This window comes from Equus asinus, chromosome 10 (assembly GCF_041296235.1).
Source record: "Equus asinus isolate D_3611 breed Donkey chromosome 10, EquAss-T2T_v2, whole genome shotgun sequence".
Lineage (NCBI taxonomy): Eukaryota > Metazoa > Chordata > Mammalia > Perissodactyla > Equidae > Equus > Equus asinus.
Genome location: NC_091799.1, coordinates 5882305 through 5905561, shown reverse-complemented (window position 1 = coordinate 5905561; position 23257 = coordinate 5882305).

Sequence of the window (23257 nt, the reverse complement as noted above, 5' to 3'; positions counted from 1 at the left end):
CTAGATCAGGCCACCTACAAAGTGCGTTTCACAGGCCTTGGTAAGAGATTTTCTCTCAGGCTGTAAGAGCACTGGGCAGAGCCAGTTGTTTCTTAGCTTCCCGAAGAGCTGGAAGCAAGATGCTTTGGGGGCTCCCTGCCCCTTTGCCAACAAGGCCGACCTTTGGGCCTTTCAGCTCTAGGCCAATGGAGCACACCCAGAGCAGAAGTTCTACCTCAGCCAGATAAGGCCTGCCAAGAAACTGCGTTTCAAAGGCTTTGGTAAGAGATGTTCCCGGTACTCTGTCAGAGCACTGGGCAGAGACAGTTGTTTCTTAGCTTCCCAATGAGCTGGAAGCAAGATGCTTTGGGGCCTCTCTGCCCCTTTGCAAACAAGGCATCCCTTTGGGCCTTTCAGCTCTAGGGCAATGGAGCACACCCAGAGCAGAAGTTCTACCTCAGCCAGATCAGGCCTGCCAAGAAACTGCTTTTCACAGGCCTTCGTAAGAGGTGTTCCCGGAAGGCTGTAAGAGTACCTGGCAGAGCGAGTTGTTTCTTAGCTTCAAAAACAGCTGGAAGCAACATGATTTGGGGCCTCTCTCCCCCTTTGGAAACAAAGCAGCCTTTGTGCCTGGCAGCTCTAGGCCAAAGTAGCACACCCAGAGCACAAGTTCTACCTCAGCCAGATAAGGCCTGTCAAGAAGCTGCGTTTCACAGGCCTTTGTATGTGACGTTCCCGGTTGGCTTTGAGAGCACTGTGCAGAGCCAGTTGTTTTAGCTTCCCAGAGAGCAGGAAGCAAGATGCTTTGGGGCCTCTCTCACACTTTGGAAATAAAGGCAGCCCTTTGGGCCTGGCAGCCCTAGGCCAATGGAGTACACCCAGAGCAGAAGTTCTACCTCAGCCAGATCAGGCCTTCCAAGAAACTGCGTCTCACAGGCCTTTCTCTGTCACGTTGCCGGTAGGCTGTGAGAGCACTGTGCAGAGCCAGTTGTTTCTTAGCTTCCCAAAGATTTGGAAGCAAGATACTTTGGGGACTCTCAGCCCCTTTGGAAACAAGGCGGCCCTTTGGGCCTGGCAGCTCTAGGCCAAAGTAGCACGCCCAGAGCAGGAGTTCTACTTCAGCCAGATCAGGCCTGCCAAGAAACTGCGTTTCACAGGCCTTGGTAAGAGATGTTCCCGGTAGGCTGTAAGAGCACTGGGCAGAGCCAGTTGTTTCTTACCTTCCTGAAAAGCTGGAAGCAAGACGCTTGGGACCCCTCTGCCCGTTTGGGAACAAGGCAGCCTTTTGGGTCGGGAAGCTCTAGGCCAATGGAGCACACGCAGAGCAGGAGTTCTACTTCAGCCTGATCAGGCCTGCAAAGAAACAGCGTTTGACAGGCCTTGGTAAGAGATGTTCCCGGTAGGTGTAAGAGCACTGGGCAGAGCCAGTTGTTTCTTAGCTTCGCAAAGACCGGGAAGCAAGATGCTTTGGGCCTCTCTGCCCCTTGGAAACAGGGCAGCACTTGGGGCCTGGCAGCTCTAGGGCAATGGAGCACACCCAGAGCCGGAGTTCTACTTCAGCCAGATGAGGCCTGCCAAGAAACTGCGTTTCACAGGCCTTTCAAAGACATGTTCCCGGTAGGCTGTAAGAGCACGGGGCAGAGCGAGTTGGTTCTTAGCTTCCCAGAGAGCTGGAAGCAAGATGCTTTGGGGCCTCTCTGCCCCTTTGGAAACAAGGCAGCACCTTGGGCCTGGCAGCTCTAGGGCAATGGAGCACACCCAGAGCAGAAGTTCTACTTCAGCCAAATCAGGCCTGCCAGGAAACGGCGTTTCACAGGCCTTGGTAAGAGATGTTCCCGGTAGGCTGTAAGAGCACTGGGCAACGCCAGATGTTTCTTAGCTTCCCGAAGAGCTGGAAGCAAGATGCTTTGGTGCCACTCTCTCACTTTGGAATCAAGGCAGCCCTATGGGGCAGGTAGCTCCAGGCCAGTGGAGCACACCCAGAGCAGAAGTTCTACTTCGGCCAGTTCAGGCCACCAACAAAGTGCGTTTCACAGGCCTTGGTAAGAGATGTTCCCGGTAGGCTGTAAGAGCACTGGGCAACGCCAGATGTTTCTTAGCTTCCCGAAGAGCTGGAAGCAAGATGCTTTGGGGCATCTCTGCCCCTTTGCCAACAAGGCCGACCTTTGGGCCTTTCAGCTCTAGGCCAATGGAGCACACCCAGAGCAGAAGTTCTACCTCAGCCAGATAAGGCCTGCCAAGAAACTGCGTTTCAAAGGCTTTGGTAAGAGATGTTCCCGGTACTCTGTCAGAGCACTGGCAGAGACAGTTGTTTCTTAGCTTCCCAATGAGCTGGAAGCAAGATGCTTTGGGGCCTCTCTGCCCCTTTGCAAACAAGGCATCCCTTTGGGCCTTTCAGCTCTAGGGCAATGGAGCACACCCAGAGCAGAAGTTCTACCTCAGCCAGATCAGGCCTGCCAAGAAACTGCTTTTCACAGGCCTTCGTAAGAGGTGTTCCCGGAAGGCTGTAAGAGTACCTGGCAGAGCGAGTTGTTTCTTAGCTTCAAAAACAGCTGGAAGCAACATGATTTGGGGCCTCTCTCCCCCTTTGGAAACAAAGCAGCCTTTGTGCCTGGCAGCTCTAGGCCAAAGTAGCACACCCAGAGCACAAGTTCTACCTCAGCCAGATAAGGCCTGTCAAGAAGCTGCGTTTCACAGGCCTTTGTATGTGACGTTCCCGGTTGGCTTTGAGAGCACTGTGCAGAGCCAGTTGTTTTAGCTTCCCAGAGAGCAGGAAGCAAGATGCTTTGGGGCCTCTCTCACACTTTGGAAATAAAGGCAGCCCTTTGGGCCTGGCAGCCCTAGGCCAATGGAGTACACCCAGAGCAGAAGTTCTACCTCAGCCAGATCAGGCCTTCCAAGAAACTGCGTCTCACAGGCCTTTCTCTGTCACGTTGCCGGTAGGCTGTGAGAGCACTGTGCAGAGCCAGTTGTTTCTTAGCTTCCCAAAGATTTGGAAGCAAGATACTTTGGGGACTCTCAGCCCCTTTGGAAACAAGGCGGCCCTTTGGGCCTGGCAGCTCTAGGCCAAAGTAGCACGCCCAGAGCAGGAGTTCTACTTCAGCCAGATCAGGCCTGCCAAGAAACTGCGTTTCACAGGCCTTGGTAAGAGATGTTCCCGGTAGGCTGTAAGAGCACTGGGCAGAGCCAGTTGTTTCTTACCTTCCTGAAAAGCTGGAAGCAAGACGCTTGGGACCCCTCTGCCCGTTTGGGAACAAGGCAGCCTTTTGGGTCGGGAAGCTCTAGGCCAATGGAGCACACGCAGAGCAGGAGTTCTACTTCAGCCTGATCAGGCCTGCAAAGAAACAGCGTTTGACAGGCCTTGGTAAGAGATGTTCCCGGTAGGTGTAAGAGCACTGGGCAGAGCCAGTTGTTTCTTAGCTTCGCAAAGACCGGGAAGCAAGATGCTTTGGGCCTCTCTGCCCCTTGGAAACAGGGGAGCACTTGGGGCCTGGCAGCTCTAGGGCAATGGAGCACACCCAGAGCCGGAGTTCTACTTCAGCCAGATGAGGCCTGCCAAGAAACTGCATTTCACAGGCCTTTCAAAGACATGTTCCTGGTAGGCTGTAAGAGCACGGGGCAGAGCGAGTTGGTTCTTAGCTTCCCAAAGAGCTGGAAGCAAGATGCTTTGGGGGCTCCCTGCCCCTTTGCCAACAAGGCCGACCTTTGGGCCTTTCAGCTCTAGGGCAATGGAGCACACCCAGAGCAGAAGTTCTACCTCAGCCAGATAAGGCCTGCCAAGAAACTGCGTTTCAAAGGCTTTGGTAAGAGATGTTCCCTGTACACTGTCAGAGCACTGGGCAGAGACAGTTGTTTCTTAGCTTCCCAATGAGCTGGAAGCAAGATGCTTTGGGGCCTCTCTGCCCCTTTGCAAACAAGGCATCCCTTTGGGCCTTTCAGCTCTAGGGCAATGGAGCACACCCAGAGCCGGAGTTCTACTTCAGCCAGATGAGGCCTGCCAAGAAACTGCGTTTCACAGGCCTTTCAAAGACATGTTCCCGGTAGGCTGTAAGAGCACGGGGCAGAGCGAGTTGGTTCTTAGCTTCCCAGAGAGCTGGAAGCAAGATGCTTTGGGGCCTCTCTGCCCCTTTGGAAACAAGGCAGCACCTTGGGCCTGGCAGCTCTAGGGCAATGGAGCACACCCAGAGCAGAAGTTCTACTTCAGCCAAATCAGGCCTGCCAGGAAACGGCGTTTCACAGGCCTTGGTAAGAGATGTTCCCGGTAGGCTGTAAGAGCACTGGGCAACGCCAGATGTTTCTTAGCTTCCCGAAGAGCTGGAAGCAAGATGCTTTGGTGCCACTCTCTCACTTTGGAATCAAGGCAGCCCTTTGGGGCAGGTAGCTCCAGGCCAGTGGAGCACACCCAGAGCAGAAGTTCTACTTCGGCCAGTTCAGGCCACCAACAAAGTGCGTTTCACAGGCCTTGGTAAGAGATGTTCCCGGTAGGCTGTAAGAGCACTGGGCAACGCCAGATGTTTCTTAGCTTCCCGAAGAGCTGGAAGCAAGATGCTTTGGGGCCTCTCTGCCCCTTTGCAAACAAGGCGGCCCTTTGGGCCAGGCAGCTCTAGGCCAATGGAGCACACCCAGAGCAGAAGTTCTACTTCAGCTAGATCAGGCCACCTACAAAGTGCGTTTCACAGGCCTTGGTAAGAGATTTTCTCTCAGGCTGTAAGAGCACTGGGCAGAGCCAGTTGTTTCTTAGCTTCCCGAAGAGCTGGAAGCAAGATGCTTTGGGGGCTCCCTGCCCCTTTGCCAACAAGGCCGACCTTTGGGCCTTTCAGCTCTAGGCCAATGGAGCACACCCAGAGCAGAAGTTCTACCTCAGCCAGATAAGGCCTGCCAAGAAACTGCGTTTCAAAGGCTTTGGTAAGAGATGTTCCCGGTACTCTGTCAGAGCACTGGGCAGAGACAGTTGTTTCTTAGCTTCCCAATGAGCTGGAAGCAAGATGCTTTGGGGCCTCTCTGCCCCTTTGCAAACAAGGCATCCCTTTGGGCCTTTCAGCTCTAGGGCAATGGAGCACACCCAGAGCAGAAGTTCTACCTCAGCCAGATCAGGCCTGCCAAGAAACTGCTTTTCACAGGCCTTCGTAAGAGGTGTTCCCGGAAGGCTGTAAGAGTACCTGGCAGAGCGAGTTGTTTCTTAGCTTCAAAAACAGCTGGAAGCAACATGATTTGGGGCCTCTCTCCCCCTTTGGAAACAAAGCAGCCTTTGTGCCTGGCAGCTCTAGGCCAAAGTAGCACACCCAGAGCACAAGTTCTACCTCAGCCAGATAAGGCCTGTCAAGAAGCTGCGTTTCACAGGCCTTTGTATGTGACGTTCCCGGTTGGCTTTGAGAGCACTGTGCAGAGCCAGTTGTTTTAGCTTCCCAGAGAGCAGGAAGCAAGATGCTTTGGGGCCTCTCTCACACTTTGGAAATAAAGGCAGCCCTTTGGGCCTGGCAGCCCTAGGCCAATGGAGTACACCCAGAGCAGAAGTTCTACCTCAGCCAGATCAGGCCTTCCAAGAAACTGCGTCTCACAGGCCTTTCTCTGTCACGTTGCCGGTAGGCTGTGAGAGCACTGTGCAGAGCCAGTTGTTTCTTAGCTTCCCAAAGATTTGGAAGCAAGATACTTTGGGGACTCTCAGCCCCTTTGGAAACAAGGCGGCCCTTTGGGCCTGGCAGCTCTAGGCCAAAGTAGCACGCCCAGAGCAGGAGTTCTACTTCAGCCAGATCAGGCCTGCCAAGAAACTGCGTTTCACAGGCCTTGGTAAGAGATGTTCCCGGTAGGCTGTAAGAGCACTGGGCAGAGCCAGTTGTTTCTTACCTTCCTGAAAAGCTGGAAGCAAGACGCTTGGGACCCCTCTGCCCGTTTGGGAACAAGGCAGCCTTTTGGGTCGGGAAGCTCTAGGCCAATGGAGCACACGCAGAGCAGGAGTTCTACTTCAGCCTGATCAGGCCTGCAAAGAAACAGCGTTTGACAGGCCTTGGTAAGAGATGTTCCCGGTAGGTGTAAGAGCACTGGGCAGAGCCAGTTGTTTCTTAGCTTCGCAAAGACCGGGAAGCAAGATGCTTTGGGCCTCTCTGCCCCTTGGAAACAGGGCAGCACTTGGGGCCTGGCAGCTCTAGGGCAATGGAGCACACCCAGAGCCGGAGTTCTACTTCAGCCAGATGAGGCCTGCCAAGAAACTGCGTTTCACAGGCCTTTCAAAGACATGTTCCCGGTAGGCTGTAAGAGCACGGGGCAGAGCGAGTTGGTTCTTAGCTTCCCAGAGAGCTGGAAGCAAGATGCTTTGGGGCCTCTCTGCCCCTTTGGAAACAAGGCAGCACCTTGGGCCTGGCAGCTCTAGGGCAATGGAGCACACCCAGAGCAGAAGTTCTACTTCAGCCAAATCAGGCCTGCCAGGAAACGGCGTTTCACAGGCCTTGGTAAGAGATGTTCCCGGTAGGCTGTAAGAGCACTGGGCAACGCCAGATGTTTCTTAGCTTCCCGAAGAGCTGGAAGCAAGATGCTTTGGTGCCACTCTCTCACTTTGGAATCAAGGCAGCCCTTTGGGGCAGGTAGCTCCAGGCCAGTGGAGCACACCCAGAGCAGAAGTTCTACTTCGGCCAGTTCAGGCCACCAACAAAGTGCGTTTCACAGGCCTTGGTAAGAGATGTTCCCGGTAGGCTGTAAGAGCACTGGGCAACGCCAGATGTTTCTTAGCTTCCCGAAGAGCTGGAAGCAAGATGCTTTGGGGCCTCTCTGCCCCTTTGCCAACAAGGCCGACCTTTGGGCCTTTCAGCTCTAGGCCAATGGAGCACACCCAGAGCAGAAGTTCTACCTCAGCCAGATAAGGCCTGCCAAGAAACTGCGTTTCAAAGGCTTTGGTAAGAGATGTTCCCGGTACTCTGTCAGAGCACTGGGCAGAGACAGTTGTTTCTTAGCTTCCCAATGAGCTGGAAGCAAGATGCTTTGGGGCCTCTCTGCCCCTTTGCAAACAAGGCATCCCTTTGGGCCTTTCAGCTCTAGGGCAATGGAGCACACCCAGAGCAGAAGTTCTACCTCAGCCAGATCAGGCCTGCCAAGAAACTGCTTTTCACAGGCCTTCGTAAGAGGTGTTCCCGGAAGGCTGTAAGAGTACCTGGCAGAGCGAGTTGTTTCTTAGCTTCAAAAACAGCTGGAAGCAACATGATTTGGGGCCTCTCTCCCCCTTTGGAAACAAAGCAGCCTTTGTGCCTGGCAGCTCTAGGCCAAAGTAGCACACCCAGAGCACAAGTTCTACCTCAGCCAGATAAGGCCTGTCAAGAAGCTGCGTTTCACAGGCCTTTGTATGTGACGTTCCCGGTTGGCTTTGAGAGCACTGTGCAGAGCCAGTTGTTTTAGCTTCCCAGAGAGCAGGAAGCAAGATGCTTTGGGGCCTCTCTCACACTTTGGAAATAAAGGCAGCCCTTTGGGCCTGGCAGCCCTAGGCCAATGGAGTACACCCAGAGCAGAAGTTCTACCTCAGCCAGATCAGGCCTTCCAAGGAACTGCGTCTCACAGGCCTTTCTCTGTCACGTTGCCGGTAGGCTGTGAGAGCACTGTGCAGAGCCAGTTGTTTCTTAGCTTCCCAAAGATTTGGAAGCAAGATACTTTGGGGACTCTCAGCCCCTTTGGAAACAAGGCGGCCCTTTGGGCCTGGCAGCTCTAGGCCAAAGTAGCACGCCCAGAGCAGGAGTTCTACTTCAGCCAGATCAGGCCTGCCAAGAAACTGCGTTTCACAGGCCTTGGTAAGAGATGTTCCCGGTAGGCTGTAAGAGCACTGGGCAGAGCCAGTTGTTTCTTACCTTCCTGAAAAGCTGGAAGCAAGACGCTTGGGACCCCTCTGCCCGTTTGGGAACAAGGCAGCCTTTTGGGTCGGGAAGCTCTAGGCCAATGGAGCACACGCAGAGCAGGAGTTCTACTTCAGCCTGATCAGGCCTGCAAAGAAACAGCGTTTGACAGGCCTTGGTAAGAGATGTTCCCGGTAGGTGTAAGAGCACTGGGCAGAGCCAGTTGTTTCTTAGCTTCGCAAAGACCGGGAAGCAAGATGCTTTGGGCCTCTCTGCCCCTTGGAAACAGGGCAGCACTTGGGGCCTGGCAGCTCTAGGGCAATGGAGCACACCCAGAGCCGGAGTTCTACTTCAGCCAGATGAGGCCTGCCAAGAAACTGCGTTTCACAGGCCTTTCAAAGACATGTTCCCGGTAGGCTGTAAGAGCACGGGGCAGAGCGAGTTGGTTCTTAGCTTCCCAGAGAGCTGGAAGCAAGATGCTTTGGGGCCTCTCTGCCCCTTTGGAAACAAGGCAGCACCTTGGGCCTGGCAGCTCTAGGGCAATGGAGCACACCCAGAGCAGAAGTTCTACTTCAGCCAAATCAGGCCTGCCAGGAAACGGCGTTTCACAGGCCTTGGTAAGAGATGTTCCCGGTAGGCTGTAAGAGCACTGGGCAACGCCAGATGTTTCTTAGCTTCCCGAAGAGCTGGAAGCAAGATGCTTTGGTGCCACTCTCTCACTTTGGAATCAAGGCAGCCCTTTGGGGCAGGTAGCTCCAGGCCAGTGGAGCACACCCAGAGCAGAAGTTCTACTTCGGCCAGTTCAGGCCACCAACAAACTGCGTTTCACAGGCCTTGGTAAGAGATGTTCCCGGTAGGCTGTAAGAGCACTGGGCAACGCCAGATGTTTCTTAGCTTCCCGAAGAGCTGGAAGCAAGATGCTTTGGGGCCTCTCTGCCCCTTTGCAAACAAGGCGGCCCTTTGGGCCAGGCAGCTCTAGGCCAATGGAGCACACCCAGAGCAGAAGTTCTACTTCAGCTAGATCAGGCCACCTACAAAGTGCGTTTCACAGGCCTTGGTAAGAGATTTTCTCTCAGGCTGTAAGAGCACTGGGCAGAGCCAGTTGTTTCTTAGCTTCCCGAAGAGCTGGAAGCAAGATGCTTTGGGGGCTCCCTGCCCCTTTGCCAACAAGGCCGACCTTTGGGCCTTTCAGCTCTAGGCCAATGGAGCACACCCAGAGCAGAAGTTCTACCTCAGCCAGATAAGGCCTGCCAAGAAACTGCGTTTCAAAGGCTTTGGTAAGAGATGTTCCCGGTACTCTGTCAGAGCACTGGGCAGAGACAGTTGTTTCTTAGCTTCCCAATGAGCTGGAAGCAAGATGCTTTGGGGCCTCTCTGCCCCTTTGCAAACAAGGCATCCCTTTGGGCCTTTCAGCTCTAGGGCAATGGAGCACACCCAGAGCAGAAGTTCTACCTCAGCCAGATCAGGCCTGCCAAGAAACTGCTTTTCACAGGCCTTCGTAAGAGGTGTTCCCGGAAGGCTGTAAGAGTACCTGGCAGAGCGAGTTGTTTCTTAGCTTCAAAAACAGCTGGAAGCAACATGATTTGGGGCCTCTCTCCCCCTTTGGAAACAAAGCAGCCTTTGTGCCTGGCAGCTCTAGGCCAAAGTAGCACACCCAGAGCACAAGTTCTACCTCAGCCAGAAAAGGCCTGTCAAGAAGCTGCGTTTCACAGGCCTTTGTATGTGACGTTCCCGGTTGGCTTTGAGAGCACTGTGCAGAGCCAGTTGTTTTAGCTTCCCAGAGAGCAGGAAGCAAGATGCTTTGGGGCCTCTCTCACACTTTGGAAATAAAGGCAGCCCTTTGGGCCTGGCAGCCCTAGGCCAATGGAGTACACCCAGAGCAGAAGTTCTACCTCAGCCAGATCAGGCCTTCCAAGAAACTGCGTCTCACAGGCCTTTCTCTGTCACGTTGCCGGTAGGCTGTGAGAGCACTGTGCAGAGCCAGTTGTTTCTTAGCTTCCCAAAGATTTGGAAGCAAGATACTTTGGGGACTCTCAGCCCCTTTGGAAACAAGGCGGCCCTTTGGGCCTGGCAGCTCTAGGCCAAAGTAGCACGCCCAGAGCAGGAGTTCTACTTCAGCCAGATCAGGCCTGCCAAGAAACTGCGTTTCACAGGCCTTGGTAAGAGATGTTCCCGGTAGGCTGTAAGAGCACTGGGCAGAGCCAGTTGTTTCTTACCTTCCTGAAAAGCTGGAAGCAAGACGCTTGGGACCCCTCTGCCCGTTTGGGAACAAGGCAGCCTTTTGGGTCGGGAAGCTCTAGGCCAATGGAGCACACGCAGAGCAGGAGTTCTACTTCAGCCTGATCAGGCCTGCAAAGAAACAGCGTTTGACAGGCCTTGGTAAGAGATGTTCCCGGTAGGTGTAAGAGCACTGGGCAGAGCCAGTTGTTTCTTAGCTTCGCAAAGACCGGGAAGCAAGATGCTTTGGGCCTCTCTGCCCCTTGGAAACAGGGCAGCACTTGGGGCCTGGCAGCTCTAGGGCAATGGAGCACACCCAGAGCCGGAGTTCTACTTCAGCCAGATGAGGCCTGCCAAGAAACTGCGTTTCACAGGCCTTTCAAAGACATGTTCCCGGTAGGCTGTAAGAGCACGGGGCAGAGCGAGTTGGTTCTTAGCTTCCCAGAGAGCTGGAAGCAAGATGCTTTGGGGCCTCTCTGCCCCTTTGGAAACAAGGCAGCACCTTGGGCCTGGCAGCTCTAGGGCAATGGAGCACACCCAGAGCAGAAGTTCTACTTCAGCCAAATCAGGCCTGCCAGGAAACGACGTTTCAGAGGCCTTGGTAAGAGATGTTCCCAGTAGGCTGTAAGAGCACTGGGTAACGCCAGATGTTTCTTAGCTTCCCGAAGAGCTGGAAGCAAGATGCTTTGGTGCCACTCTCTCACTTTGGAATCAAGGCAGCCCTTTGGGGCAGGTAGCTCCAGGCCAGTGGAGCACACCCAGAGCAGAAGTTCTACTTCGGCCAGTTCAGGCCACCAACAAACTGCGTTTCACAGGCCTTGGTAAGAGATGTTCCCGGTAGGCTGTAAGAGCACTGGGCAACGCCAGATGTTTCTTAGCTTCCCGAAGAGCTGGAAGCAAGATGCTTTGGGGCCTCTCTGCCCCTTTGCCAACAAGGCCGACCTTTGGGCCTTTCAGCTCTAGGCCAATGGAGCACACCCAGAGCAGAAGTTCTACCTCAGCCAGATAAGGCCTGCCAAGAAACTGCGTTTCAAAGGCTTTGGTAAGAGATGTTCCCGGTACTCTGTCAGAGCACTGGGCAGAGACAGTTGTTTCTTAGCTTCCCAATGAGCTGGAAGCAAGATGCTTTGGGGCCTCTCTGCCCCTTTGCAAACAAGGCATCCCTTTGGGCCTTTCAGCTCTAGGGCAATGGAGCACACCCAGAGCAGAAGTTCTACCTCAGCCAGATCAGGCCTGCCAAGAAACTGCTTTTCACAGGCCTTCGTAAGAGGTGTTCCCGGAAGGCTGTAAGAGTACCTGGCAGAGCGAGTTGTTTCTTAGCTTCAAAAACAGCTGGAAGCAACATGATTTGGGGCCTCTCTCCCCCTTTGGAAACAAAGCAGCCTTTGTGCCTGGCAGCTCTAGGCCAAAGTAGCACACCCAGAGCACAAGTTCTACCTCAGCCAGAAAAGGCCTGTCAAGAAGCTGCGTTTCACAGGCCTTTGTATGTGACGTTCCCGGTTGGCTTTGAGAGCACTGTGCAGAGCCAGTTGTTTTAGCTTCCCAGAGAGCAGGAAGCAAGATGCTTTGGGGCCTCTCTCACACTTTGGAAATAAAGGCAGCCCTTTGGGCCTGGCAGCCCTAGGCCAATGGAGTACACCCAGAGCAGAAGTTCTACCTCAGCCAGATCAGGCCTTCCAAGAAACTGCGTCTCACAGGCCTGTCTCTGTCACGTTGCCGGTAGGCTGTGAGAGCACTGTGCAGAGCCAGTTGTTTCTTAGCTTCCCAAAGATTTGGAAGCAAGATACTTTGGGGACTCTCAGCCCCTTTGGAAACAAGGCGGCCCTTTGGGCCTGGCAGCTCTAGGCCAAAGTAGCACGCCCAGAGCAGGAGTTCTACTTCAGCCAGATCAGGCCTGCCAAGAAACTGCGTTTCACAGGCCTTGGTAAGAGATGTTCCCGGTAGGCTGTAAGAGCACTGGGCAGAGCCAGTTGTTTCTTACCTTCCTGAAAAGCTGGAAGCAAGACGCTTGGGACCCCTCTGCCCGTTTGGGAACAAGGCAGCCTTTTGGGTCGGGAAGCTCTAGGCCAATGGAGCACACGCAGAGCAGGAGTTCTACTTCAGCCTGATCAGGCCTGCAAAGAAACAGCGTTTGACAGGCCTTGGTAAGAGATGTTCCCGGTAGGTGTAAGAGCACTGGGCAGAGCCAGTTGTTTCTTAGCTTCGCAAAGACCGGGAAGCAAGATGCTTTGGGCCTCTCTGCCCCTTGGAAACAGGGCAGCACTTGGGGCCTGGCAGCTCTAGGGCAATGGAGCACACCCAGAGCCGGAATTCTACTTCAGCCAGATGAGGCCTGCCAAGAAACTGCATTTCACAGGCCTTTCAAAGACATGTTCCCGGTAGGCTGTAAGAGCACGGGGCAGAGCGAGTTGGTTCTTAGCTTCCCAAAGAGCTGGAAGCAAGATGCTTTGGGGGCTCCCTGCCCCTTTGCCAACAAGGCCGACCTTTGGGCCTTTCAGCTCTAGGGCAATGGAGCACACCCAGAGCAGAAGTTCTACCTCAGCCAGATAAGGCCTGCCAAGAAACTGCGTTTCAAAGGCTTTGGTAAGAGATGTTCCCTGTACACTGTCAGAGCACTGGGCAGAGACAGTTGTTTCTTAGCTTCCCAATGAGCTGGAAGCAAGATGCTTTGGGGCCTCTCTGCCCCTTTGCAAACAAGGCATCCCTTTGGGCCTTTCAGCTCTAGGGCAATGGAGCACACCCAGAGCCGGAGTTCTACTTCAGCCAGATGAGGCCTGCCAAGAAACTGCGTTTCACAGGCCTTTCAAAGACATGTTCCCGGTAGGCTGTAAGAGCACGGGGCAGAGCGAGTTGGTTCTTAGCTTCCCAGAGAGCTGGAAGCAAGATGCTTTGGGGCCTCTCTGCCCCTTTGGAAACAAGGCAGCACCTTGGGCCTGGCAGCTCTAGGGCAATGGAGCACACCCAGAGCAGAAGTTCTACTTCAGCCAAATCAGGCCTGCCAGGAAACGGCGTTTCACAGGCCTTGGTAAGAGATGTTCCCGGTAGGCTGTAAGAGCACTGGGCAACGCCAGATGTTTCTTAGCTTCCCGAAGAGCTGGAAGCAAGATGCTTTGGTGCCACTCTCTCACTTTGGAATCAAGGCAGCCCTTTGGGGCAGGTAGCTCCAGGCCAGTGGAGCACACCCAGAGCAGAAGTTCTACTTCGGCCAGTTCAGGCCACCAACAAACTGCGTTTCACAGGCCTTGGTAAGAGATGTTCCCGGTAGGCTGTAAGAGCACTGGGCAACGCCAGATGTTTCTTAGCTTCCCGAAGAGCTGGAAGCAAGATGCTTTGGGGCCTCTCTGCCCCTTTGCCAACAAGGCCGACCTTTGGGCCTTTCAGCTCTAGGCCAATGGAGCACACCCAGAGCAGAAGTTCTACCTCAGCCAGATAAGGCCTGCCAAGAAACTGCGTTTCAAAGGCTTTGGTAAGAGATGTTCCCGGTACTCTGTCAGAGCACTGGGCAGAGACAGTTGTTTCTTAGCTTCCCAATGAGCTGGAAGCAAGATGCTTTGGGGCCTCTCTGCCCCTTTGCAAACAAGGCATCCCTTTGGGCCTTTCAGCTCTAGGGCAATGGAGCACACCCAGAGCAGAAGTTCTACCTCAGCCAGATCAGGCCTGCCAAGAAACTGCTTTTCACAGGCCTTCGTAAGAGGTGTTCCCGGAAGGCTGTAAGAGTACCTGGCAGAGCGAGTTGTTTCTTAGCTTCAAAAACAGCTGGAAGCAACATGATTTGGGGCCTCTCTCCCCCTTTGGAAACAAAGCAGCCTTTGTGCCTGGCAGCTCTAGGCCAAAGTAGCACACCCAGAGCACAAGTTCTACCTCAGCCAGAAAAGGCCTGTCAAGAAGCTGCGTTTCACAGGCCTTTGTATGTGACGTTCCCGGTTGGCTTTGAGAGCACTGTGCAGAGCCAGTTGTTTTAGCTTCCCAGAGAGCAGGAAGCAAGATGCTTTGGGGCCTCTCTCACACTTTGGAAATAAAGGCAGCCCTTTGGGCCTGGCAGCCCTAGGCCAATGGAGTACACCCAGAGCAGAAGTTCTACCTCAGCCAGATCAGGCCTTCCAAGAAACTGCGTCTCACAGGCCTTTCTCTGTCACGTTGCCGGTAGGCTGTGAGAGCACTGTGCAGAGCCAGTTGTTTCTTAGCTTCCCAAAGATTTGGAAGCAAGATACTTTGGGGACTCTCAGCCCCTTTGGAAACAAGGCGGCCCTTTGGGCCTGGCAGCTCTAGGCCAAAGTAGCACGCCCAGAGCAGGAGTTCTACTTCAGCCAGATCAGGCCTGCCAAGAAACTGCGTTTCACAGGCCTTGGTAAGAGATGTTCCCGGTAGGCTGTAAGAGCACTGGGCAGAGCCAGTTGTTTCTTACCTTCCTGAAAAGCTGGAAGCAAGACGCTTGGGACCCCTCTGCCCGTTTGGGAACAAGGCAGCCTTTTGGGTCGGGAAGCTCTAGGCCAATGGAGCACACGCAGAGCAGGAGTTCTACTTCAGCCTGATCAGGCCTGCAAAGAAACAGCGTTTGACAGGCCTTGGTAAGAGATGTTCCCGGTAGGTGTAAGAGCACTGGGCAGAGCCAGTTGTTTCTTAGCTTCGCAAAGACCGGGAAGCAAGATGCTTTGGGCCTCTCTGCCCCTTGGAAACAGGGCAGCACTTGGGGCCTGGCAGCTCTAGGGCAATGGAGCACACCCAGAGCCGGAGTTCTACTTCAGCCAGATGAGGCCTGCCAAGAAACTGCGTTTCACAGGCCTTTCAAAGACATGTTCCCGGTAGGCTGTAAGAGCACGGGGCAGAGCGAGTTGGTTCTTAGCTTCCCAGAGAGCTGGAAGCAAGATGCTTTGGGGCCTCTCTGCCCCTTTGGAAACAAGGCAGCACCTTGGGCCTGGCAGCTCTAGGGCAATGGAGCACACCCAGAGCAGAAGTTCTACTTCAGCCAAATCAGGCCTGCCAGGAAACGACGTTTCAGAGGCCTTGGTAAGAGATGTTCCCAGTAGGCTGTAAGAGCACTGGGTAACGCCAGATGTTTCTTAGCTTCCCGAAGAGCTGGAAGCAAGATGCTTTGGTGCCACTCTCTCACTTTGGAATCAAGGCAGCCCTTTGGGGCAGGTAGCTCCAGGCCAGTGGAGCACACCCAGAGCAGAAGTTCTACTTCGGCCAGTTCAGGCCACCAACAAACTGCGTTTCACAGGCCTTGGTAAGAGATGTTCCCGGTAGGCTGTAAGAGCACTGGGCAACGCCAGATGTTTCTTAGCTTCCCGAAGAGCTGGAAGCAAGATGCTTTGGGGCCTCTCTGCCCCTTTGCCAACAAGGCCGACCTTTGGGCCTTTCAGCTCTAGGCCAATGGAGCACACCCAGAGCAGAAGTTCTACCTCAGCCAGATAAGGCCTGCCAAGAAACTGCGTTTCAAAGGCTTTGGTAAGAGATGTTCCCGGTACTCTGTCAGAGCACTGGGCAGAGACAGTTGTTTCTTAGCTTCCCAATGAGCTGGAAGCAAGATGCTTTGGGGCCTCTCTGCCCCTTTGCAAACAAGGCATCCCTTTGGGCCTTTCAGCTCTAGGGCAATGGAGCACACCCAGAGCAGAAGTTCTACCTCAGCCAGATCAGGCCTGCCAAGAAACTGCTTTTCACAGGCCTTCGTAAGAGGTGTTCCCGGAAGGCTGTAAGAGTACCTGGCAGAGCGAGTTGTTTCTTAGCTTCAAAAACAGCTGGAAGCAACATGATTTGGGGCCTCTCTCCCCCTTTGGAAACAAAGCAGCCTTTGTGCCTGGCAGCTCTAGGCCAAAGTAGCACACCCAGAGCACAAGTTCTACCTCAGCCAGAAAAGGCCTGTCAAGAAGCTGCGTTTCACAGGCCTTTGTATGTGACGTTCCCGGTTGGCTTTGAGAGCACTGTGCAGAGCCAGTTGTTTTAGCTTCCCAGAGAGCAGGAAGCAAGATGCTTTGGGGCCTCTCTCACACTTTGGAAATAAAGGCAGCCCTTTGGGCCTGGCAGCCCTAGGCCAATGGAGTACACCCAGAGCAGAAGTTCTACCTCAGCCAGATCAGGCCTTCCAAGAAACTGCGTCTCACAGGCCTGTCTCTGTCACGTTGCCGGTAGGCTGTGAGAGCACTGTGCAGAGCCAGTTGTTTCTTAGCTTCCCAAAGATTTGGAAGCAAGATACTTTGGGGACTCTCAGCCCCTTTGGAAACAAGGCGGCCCTTTGGGCCTGGCAGCTCTAGGCCAAAGTAGCACGCCCAGAGCAGGAGTTCTACTTCAGCCAGATCAGGCCTGCCAAGAAACTGCGTTTCACAGGCCTTGGTAAGAGATGTTCCCGGTAGGCTGTAAGAGCACTGGGCAGAGCCAGTTGTTTCTTACCTTCCTGAAAAGCTGGAAGCAAGACGCTTGGGACCCCTCTGCCCGTTTGGGAACAAGGCAGCCTTTTGGGTCGGGAAGCTCTAGGCCAATGGAGCACACGCAGAGCAGGAGTTCTACTTCAGCCTGATCAGGCCTGCAAAGAAACAGCGTTTGACAGGCCTTGGTAAGAGATGTTCCCGGTAGGTGTAAGAGCACTGGGCAGAGCCAGTTGTTTCTTAGCTTCGCAAAGACCGGGAAGCAAGATGCTTTGGGCCTCTCTGCCCCTTGGAAACAGGGCAGCACTTGGGGCCTGGCAGCTCTAGGGCAATGGAGCACACCCAGAGCCGGAATTCTACTTCAGCCAGATGAGGCCTGCCAAGAAACTGCATTTCACAGGCCTTTCAAAGACATGTTCCCGGTAGGCTGTAAGAGCACGGGGCAGAGCGAGTTGGTTCTTAGCTTCCCAAAGAGCTGGAAGCAAGATGCTTTGGGGGCTCCCTGCCCCTTTGCCAACAAGGCCGACCTTTGGGCCTTTCAGCTCTAGGGCAATGGAGCACACCCAGAGCAGAAGTTCTACCTCAGCCAGATAAGGCCTGCCAAGAAACTGCGTTTCAAAGGCTTTGGTAAGAGATGTTCCCTGTACACTGTCAGAGCACTGGGCAGAGACAGTTGTTTCTTAGCTTCCCAATGAGCTGGAAGCAAGATGCTTTGGGGCCTCTCTGCCCCTTTGCAAACAAGGCATCCCTTTGGGCCTTTCAGCTCTAGGGCAATGGAGCACACCCAGAGCCGGAGTTCTACTTCAGCCAGATGAGGCCTGCCAAGAAACTGCGTTTCACAGGCCTTTCAAAGACATGTTCCCGGTAGGCTGTAAGAGCACGGGGCAGAGCGAGTTGGTTCTTAGCTTCCCAGAGAGCTGGAAGCAAGATGCTTTGGGGCCTCTCTGCCCCTTTGGAAACAAGGCAGCACCTTGGGCCTGGCAGCTCTAGGGCAATGGAGCACACCCAGAGCAGAAGTTCTACTTCAGCCAAATCAGGCCTGCCAGGAAACGGCGTTTCACAGGCCTTGGTAAGAGATGTTCCCGGTAGGCTGTAAGAGCACTGGGCAACGCCAGATGTTTCTTAGCTTCCCGAAGAGCTGGAAGCAAGATGCTTTGGTGCCACTCTCTCACTTTGGAATCAAGGCAGCCCTTTGGGGCAGGTAGCTCCAGGCCAGTGGAGCACACCCAGAGCAGAAGTTCTACTTCGGCCAGTTCAGGCCACCAACAAACTGCGTTTCACAGGCCTTGGTAAGAGATGTTCCCGGTAGGCTGTAAGAGCACTGGGCAACGCCAGATGTTTCTTAGCTTCCCGAAGAGCTGGAAGCAAGATGCTTTGGGGCCTCTCTGCCCCTTTGCCAACAAGGCCGACCTTTGGGCCTTTCAGCTCTAGGCCAATGGAGCACACCCAGAGCAGAAGTTCTACCTCAGCCAGATAAGGCCTGCCAAGAAACTGCGTTTCAAAGGCTTTGGTAAGAGATGTTCCCGGTACTCTGTCAGAGCACTGGGCAGAGACAGTTGTTTCTTAGCTTCCCAATGAGCTGGAAGCAAGATGCTTTGGGGCCTCTCTGCCCCTTTGCAAACAAGGCATCCCTTTGGGCCTTTCAGCTCTAGGGCAATGGAGCACACCCAGAGCAGAAGTTCTACCTCAGCCAGATCAGGCCTGCCAAGAAACTGCTTTTCACAGGCCTTCGTAAGAGGTGTTCCCGGAAGGCTGTAAGAGTACCTGGCAGAGCGAGTTGTTTCTTAGCTTCAAAAACAGCTGGAAGCAACATGATTTGGGGCCTCTCTCCCCCTTTGGAAACAAAGCAGCCTTTGTGCCTGGCAGCTCTAGGCCAAAGTAGCACACCCAGAGCACAAGTTCTACCTCAGCCAGAAAAGGCCTGTCAAGAAGCTGCGTTTCACAGGCCTTTGTATGTGACGTTCCCGGTTGGCTTTGAGAGCACTGTGCAGAGCCAGTTGTTTTAGCTTCCCAGAGAGCAGGAAGCAAGATGCTTTGGGGCCTCTCTCACACTTTGGAAATAAAGGCAGCCCTTTGGGCCTGGCAGCCCTAGGCCAATGGAGTACACCCAGAGCAGAAGTTCTACCTCAGCCAGATCAGGCCTTCCAAGAAACTGCGTCTCACAGGCCTTTCTCTGTCACGTTGCCGGTAGGCTGTGAGAGCACTGTGCAGAGCCAGTTGTTTCTTAGCTTCCCAAAGATTTGGAAGCAAGATACTTTGGGGACTCTCAGCCCCTTTGGAAACAAGGCGGCCCTTTGGGCCTGGCAGCTCTAGGCCAAAGTAGCACGCCCAGAGCAGGAGTTCTACTTCAGCCAGATCAGGCCTGCCAAGAAACTGCGTTTCACAGGCCTTGGTAAGAGATGTTCCCGGTAGGCTGTAAGAGCACTGGGCAGAGCCAGTTGTTTCTTACCTTCCTGAAAAGCTGGAAGCAAGACGCTTGGGACCCCTCTGCCCGTTTGGGAACAAGGCAGCCTTTTGGGTCGGGAAGCTCTAGGCCAATGGAGCACACGCAGAGCAGGAGTTCTACTTCAGCCTGATCAGGCCTGCAAAGAAACAGCGTTTGACAGGCCTTGGTAAGAGATGTTCCCGGTAGGTGTAAGAGCACTGGGCAGAGCCAGTTGTTTCTTAGCTTCGCAAAGACCGGGAAGCAAGATGCTTTGGGCCTCTCTGCCCCTTGGAAACAGGGCAGCACTTGGGGCCTGGCAGCTCTAGGGCAATGGAGCACACCCAGAGCCGGAATTCTACTTCAGCCAGATGAGGCCTGCCAAGAAACTGCATTTCACAGGCCTTTCAAAGACATGTTCCCGGTAGGCTGTAAGAGCACGGGGCAGAGCGAGTTGGTTCTTAGCTTCCCAAAGAGCTGGAAGCAAGATGCTTTGGGGGCTCCCTGCCCCTTTGCCAACAAGGCCGACCTTTGGGCCTTTCAGCTCTAGGGCAATGGAGCACACCCAGAGCAGAAGTTCTACCTCAGCCAGATAAGGCCTGCCAAGAAACTGCGTTTCAAAGGCTTTGGTAAGAGATGTTCCCTGTACACTGTCAGAGCACTGGGCAGAGACAGTTGTTTCTTAGCTTCCCAATGAGCTGGAAGCAAGATGCTTTGGGGCCTCTCTGCCCCTTTGCAAACAAGGCATCCCTTTGGGCCTTTCAGCTCTAGGGCAATGGAGCACACCCAGAGCCGGAGTTCTACTTCAGCCAGATGAGGCCTGCCAAGAAACTGCGTTTCACAGGCCTTTCAAAGACATGTTCCCGGTAGGCTGTAAGAGCACGGGGCAGAGCGAGTTGGTTCTTAGCTTCCCAGAGAGCTGGAAGCAAGATGCTTTGGGGCCTCTCTGCCCCTTTGGAAACAAGGCAGCACCTTGGGCCTGGCAGCTCTAGGGCAATGGAGCACACCCAGAGCAGAAGTTCTACTTCAGCCAAATCAGGCCTGCCAGGAAACGGCGTTTCACAGGCCTTGGTAAGAGATGTTCCCGGTAGGCTGTAAGAGCACTGGGCAACGCCAGATGTTTCTTAGCTTCCCGAAGAGCTGGAAGCAAGATGCTTTGGTGCCACTCTCTCACTTTGGAATCAAGGCAGCCCTTTGGGGCAGGTAGCTCCAGGCCAGTGGAGCACACCCAGAGCAGAAGTTCTACTTCGGCCAGTTCAGGCCACCAACAAAGTGCGTTTCACAGGCCTTGGTAAGAGATGTTCCCGGTAGGCTGTAAGAGCACTGGGCAACGCCAGATGTTTCTTAGCTTCCCGAAGAGCTGGAAGCAAGATGCTTTGGGGCCTCTCTGCCCCTTTGCAAACAAGGCATCCCTTTGGGCCTTTCAGCTCTAGGGCAATGGAGCACACCCAGAGCAGAAGTTCTACCTCAGCCAGATCAGGCCTGCCAAGAAACTGCTTTTCACAGGCCTTCGTAAGAGGTGTTCCCGGAAGGCTGTAAGAGTACCTGGCAGAGCGAGTTGTTTCTTAGCTTCAAAAACAGCTGGAAGCAACATGATTTGGGGCCTCTCTCCCCCTTTGGAAACAAAGCAGCCTTTGTGCCTGGCAGCTCTAGGCCAAAGTAGCACACCCAGAGCACAAGTTCTACCTCAGCCAGATAAGGCCTGTCAAGAAGCTGCGTTTCACAGGCCTTTGTATGTGACGTTCCCGGTTGGCTTTGAGAGCACTGTGCAGAGCCAGTTGTTTTAGCTTCCCAGAGAGCAGGAAGCAAGATGCTTTGGGGCCTCTCTCACACTTTGGAAATAAAGGCAGCCCTTTGGGCCTGGCAGCCCTAGGCCAATGGAGTACACCCAGAGCAGAAGTTCTACCTCAGCCAGATCAGGCCTTCCAAGAAACTGCGTCTCACAGGCCTTTCTCTGTCACGTTGCCGGTAGGCTGTGAGAGCACTGTGCAGAGCCAGTTGTTTCTTAGCTTCCCAAAGATTTGGAAGCAAGATACTTTGGGGACTCTCAGCCCCTTTGGAAACAAGGCGGCCCTTTGGGCCTGGCAGCTCTAGGCCAAAGTAGCACGCCCAGAGCAGGAGTTCTACTTCAGCCAGATCAGGCCTGCCAAGAAACTGCGTTTCACAGGCCTTGGTAAGAGATGTTCCCGGTAGGCTGTAAGAGCACTGGGCAGAGCCAGTTGTTTCTTACCTTCCTGAAAAGCTGGAAGCAAGACGCTTGGGACCCCTCTGCCCGTTTGGGAACAAGGCAGCCTTTTGGGTCGGGAAGCTCTAGGCCAATGGAGCACACGCAGAGCAGGAGTTCTACTTCAGCCTGATCAGGCCTGCAAAGAAACAGCGTTTGACAGGCCTTGGTAAGAGATGTTCCCGGTAGGTGTAAGAGCACTGGGCAGAGCCAGTTGTTTCTTAGCTTCGCAAAGACCGGGAAGCAAGATGCTTTGGGCCTCTCTGCCCCTTGGAAACAGGGCAGCACTTGGGGCCTGGCAGCTCTAGGGCAATGGAGCACACCCAGAGCCGGAGTTCTACTTCAGCCAGATGAGGCCTGCCAAGAAACTGCGTTTCACAGGCCTTTCAAAGACATGTTCCCGGTAGGCTGTAAGAGCACGGGGCAGAGCGAGTTGGTTCTTAGCTTCCCAGAGAGCTGGAAGCAAGATGCTTTGGGGCCTCTCTGCCCCTTTGGAAACAAGGCAGCACCTTGGGCCTGGCAGCTCTAGGGCAATGGAGCACACCCAGAGCAGAAGTTCTACTTCAGCCAAATCAGGCCTGCCAGGAAACGGCGTTTCAGAGGCCTTGGTAAGAGATGTTCCCAGTAGGCTGTAAGAGCACTGGGCAACGCCAGATGTTTCTTAGCTTCCCGAAGAGCTGGAAGCAAGATGCTTTGGTGCCACTCTCTCACTTTGGAATCAAGGCAGCCCTTTGGGGCAGGTAGCTCCAGGCCAGTGGAGCACACCCAGAGCAGAAGTTCTACTTCGGCCAGTTCAGGCCACCAACAAACTGCGTTTCACAGGCCTTGGTAAGAGATGTTCCCGGTAGGCTGTAAGAGCACTGGGCAACGCCAGATGTTTCTTAGCTTCCCGAAGAGCTGGAAGCAAGATGCTTTGGGGCCTCTCTGCCCCTTTGCCAACAAGGCCGACCTTTGGGCCTTTCAGCTCTAGGCCAATGGAGCACACCCAGAGCAGAAGTTCTACCTCAGCCAGATAAGGCCTGCCAAGAAACTGCGTTTCAAAGGCTTTGGTAAGAGATGTTCCCGGTACTCTGTCAGAGCACTGGGCAGAGACAGTTCTTTCTTAGCTTCCCAATGAGCTGGAAGCAAGATGCTTTGGGGCCTCTCTGCCCCTTTGCAAACAAGGCATCCCTTTGGGCCTTTCAGCTCTAGGGCAATGGAGCACACCCAGAGCAGAAGTTCTACCTCAGCCAGATCAGGCCTGCCAAGAAACTGCTTTTCACAGGCCTTCGTAAGAGGTGTTCCCGGAAGGCTGTAAGAGTACCTGGCAGAGCGAGTTGTTTCTTAGCTTCAAAAACAGCTGGAAGCAACATGATTTGGGGCCTCTCTCCCCCTTTGGAAACAAAGCAGCCTTTGTGCCTGGCAGCTCTAGGCCAAAGTAGCACACCCAGAGCACAAGTTCTACCTCAGCCAGAAAAGGCCTGTCAAGAAGCTGCGTTTCACAGGCCTTTGTATGTGACGTTCCCGGTTGGCTTTGAGAGCACTGTGCAGAGCCAGTTGTTTTAGCTTCCCAGAGAGCAGGAAGCAAGATGCTTTGGGGCCTCTCTCACACTTTGGAAATAAAGGCAGCCCTTTGGGCCTGGCAGCCCTAGGCCAATGGAGTACACCCAGAGCAGAAGTTCTACCTCAGCCAGATCAGGCCTTCCAAGAAACTGCGTCTCACAGGCCTTTCTCTGTCACGTTGCCGGTAGGCTGTGAGAGCACTGTGCAGAGCCAGTTGTTTCTTAGCTTCCCAAAGATTTGGAAGCAAGATACTTTGGGGACTCTCAGCCCCTTTGGAAACAAGGCGGCCCTTTGGGCCTGGCAGCTCTAGGCCAAAGTAGCACGCCCAGAGCAGGAGTTCTACTTCAGCCAGATCAGGCCTGCCAAGAAACTGCGTTTCACAGGCCTTGGTAAGAGATGTTCCCGGTAGGCTGTAAGAGCACTGGGCAGAGCCAGTTGTTTCTTACCTTCCTGAAAAGCTGGAAGCAAGACGCTTGGGACCCCTCTGCCCGTTTGGGAACAAGGCAGCCTTTTGGGTCGGGAAGCTCTAGGCCAATGGAGCACACGCAGAGCAGGAGTTCTACTTCAGCCTGATCAGGCCTGCAAAGAAACAGCGTTTGACAGGCCTTGGTAAGAGATGTTCCCGGTAGGTGTAAGAGCACTGGGCAGAGCCAGTTGTTTCTTAGCTTCGCAAAGACCGGGAAGCAAGATGCTTTGGGCC